Raw genomic sequence first — 3576 nt, forward strand, 5'->3', positions numbered from 1 at the left:
TTTTTAATAGGCCGGATTAGGGTAATACCCAATTTTAATTTTAAAGTGGTCTCATACGAAAGGTCGGAGGATTGCCAAAACGGGTGAAGTTGCAAAATTATTTATCCATTGTAATTAAAACTTAACATAATTCATCTTCTCTTCTTCCCTGCTCTCTTCTTCCTTGTTGATTAATTTGCCGTTATCGATTCGAAAATTTTATTTATAATTAATCTTCAAACATGAAGTCGCATGTGAAACAAACTTATATAAGACCTTGTACTGATGACCCTGGAATTAGAAAATCTATTCAATACAAACGACAAAAAAAAACAGTAGACGGAAAATAAATCTCTGCAACTACTGAAATTGAAGAAATAACGATATGGGAAATTAAGTGATTACATAAACTCATTCTAGTACTTCAATTTGTTGTTTTCATGTAAAATTGGGTCACAAAATTCGCAATTTTGATATGGAAGTTACAGAGTCGTCAGGGTTTTCGTTCGACGACCCTGCCGATTTTTCATGTTTAGGAATAGTCATTGTCTTCCTAGGTTGAATATCCTGACGACTTTTCAACTCTGGAAGTGACATTTACAGGGTCGTCATAGTTTTTAACCTAATAACCTGAAGTCGTCAGAGTTTGAATGCCGATTAATGTTGTGAAAAGCTTGTTTTTCCTACGGATCATTAAGTTATCAGTTGGTGTATTATTTGAATAACACCATATCAATTATGTATTATTCGGCGTTTTCCTAAATTATCGACCATGCCGGCTAATAACTCTGAAACATAGTTTTCTTGTGTTGATATTGGTTATTAGTCGTTATTGTTTTATTCTTCCTAAGGTGTCGACTTGTTATTAGTCGTCGGTATGGAGAATTATCGACCATGCTGACTAAATTTGAGTTGTCACTTAAAATTATTATTGTCCCTGACGACTATGCACATTATGGTTCCCTTATTCTTGTTTAGGATGCAAACAATCAAGCGAGGAAATAAACATGCCATTGCTCATTCAAGACCTCCTCGCGTAGAGGATGAACTCTTGAGTGCAACACCTCGAGGGGAATTAGTGGAGCCGGGAACGCTTAGGATCCGTGAACATGAAGAGACTCAGCAACCACCTGAACCAAGTGATTCAAATGAAACTCCCGATGAAGACCAATCAATTCCACATGGTAGAAGAGGTAATGATGATGATGATGATGAAGAAACTCCAGTTGTTAAAGGAGATAAAGATGACGGTGATCAAGGAATTCCACGTGCTGGAGGAGGTAAGGATGATGGTGATAACAGTGATGATAAAGATGATGGGAAAGGTGAAATTGTTGAAGAAGAAGGAAATGATCAAGAAACGGGGGTTGTTGAAGTACCACGTTTACCACAAGTTGTAACGGCAAAAAAGATGGTTGTCAATAAACCTATTGAGTATTACATGTCTCCCCCTCACTTGAAGATGACCCAAAATCCAAATGAGCTACTCCTCGGGTTACCCGAAGATTATAAACATGTTATTTTCTGATACAAGACTCATGGGCGTACCGGATCTTACTTTTTTTTTTATTTAAGACATTATATTTATAATATGTTTTAAGCGTTAGTATGTATTCTTGATGGTGTCGTAACCACAAGAAATTAATTAATATTTTCTACCTAATTAACAAGTATTATAGGATAGTCAAGTCTGTTCCCACGAGGAGCATGAGTTTTTATTTTTTTAATTGTCACAAAAATGGGGGGTTTCTTGTTTTAAGTTTGCAAAAAGAAAGTAAATAAAGTAATTAAAAGTGTAAGTTGAAATCAATAATAGAGATTAGATCAATGAATCCTTCTTCGTAGCAAAGCAATAATTCAAGTTATGTTCTTGTCTACTTTTAATTAGTCACAGATTTTCATCAACCGTAGGATAACAAGTTCACTTAGCTAACCCCAAAATTCCTCATTTTACTGAATAACAGGTCCGCTTAGTTACCAGGTTATATTCTAAAGAACCACCTTGAGGTTCGCTTACAAGATATAATTCCAAAGAACGTATTAAGATGTATGAATTTAGGTTTGATACTAGTAGTTAGACTCGGTCCGCTCGGTAGCATTGTTTTTACACACAATTGCTCCATAGAATCCCTCTGCAAGGTCTCGTGTTTTCTACTTGTGTAGTGAATTATTCAACAATTATGTATATCCTAACCACCACTAGCTATAGATTAATCAACAAATCAATTTTCTTGGCCACCTAAACGACGTATCAATCAAGCATAAACATTAATATTAGTAAAAACAATCGAAAATCGTGTGAAAAACTTAGAAGTAAATTTAAAACAAAAACTCAAATCATGTTAAGAACTAGGAATTCATCCTCAATCAATAACAAAATTAGCTACTCATAGTTTTGAAATTCACACCAATAATTAAAAGAAGAATTTTGAACTTCACACAAATAATTAAAAGAAAAGAGATGTGGAAACAATCAAAAACCAAAGTGTTGTGTGTGTATAGGTGTGGAGGTGTGTAGAGAAAAGTAGAGAACTTCTCTATTTATAAGCTTCAACTTGCTTGCAATCTCCTTAGGATTAGGATCCTTTTCTCATTCAACTTCCAAGTCTTTATCTTTGTAAAATTCCTAATCCTAAATTCCTATTTCCTAATCCTTCTCCCATTCAATTTCCAAGTCCTTGTCTTTGTAAAATTCCTAAATTTCCAAGGATTAGGCCATGACCTGGATTGCCTATAGATGCAATCTTCTTTTTAAATGTTTTATTTATTTATTTTATGATCAAGGTTAACTTATTTATAGGCGAGGATATATGTCAGAATGGTTTCACTTAACTCATTTTCCCTTTTACATCTGCTTAGAGTCTTTATTTCTTAACAAACTTGTCAAGGATGCGATAGTTTATAAATTGACCTCATCTTTCTACGTTCACTGCAACCATGGCTTCGACACGATCCATCTCCTGGAAGGCAGTTTCAAATACGGCAGATTCATCAGGAAAATTGTAAGTAGTGTTGGTACTAGTACTACTGAGTCACTGAACAATTATTATGCCTTTGACTCGATCCATCTGTTGGTACAATTTACTGATCTCCTCTTGGGGTTCTGTAAGTGATTTTTATAACTTGACTTTCATCTTTCAGTATCTGGTTTCAGGTTTGTATCCTTTACTGACCTTTTTTGGATGTGTAGCTATTATTTACACATGCTAATTAGATGTGTAACTTGTAGATACACATGCCAATTGAATAGGATATAACTGTAAGTATGTACACACATAATTTAAAAGAAGTTGCACTAGTTATATACCTTATAGTATGTCGTATTTCAACTGATTAATTGTCATTTGATCTTATTTTTTGAGTAGTCTTCACTGTTTAAGAATCAGAAGTATCTCTGTAAAGATAACATATATGCTCCGAGTACACAAGCCATATGGATGTGTAACTGCACATCACACAAGCCATATGCATGTGTAACTTTTATCTTTCTAGTGAACCTTTTCAGGTTAATTTAATTGACAAATTTTTATTTCTTTGCTATGTTTTGAAATATGTGTTTCAAATATGTTGCTGATTATGGAAGATTTATGTTGTTCA

Source organism: Papaver somniferum, chromosome 11, assembly GCF_003573695.1.
Source record: "Papaver somniferum cultivar HN1 chromosome 11, ASM357369v1, whole genome shotgun sequence".
Taxonomy (NCBI): Eukaryota; Viridiplantae; Streptophyta; class Magnoliopsida; order Ranunculales; family Papaveraceae; genus Papaver; species Papaver somniferum.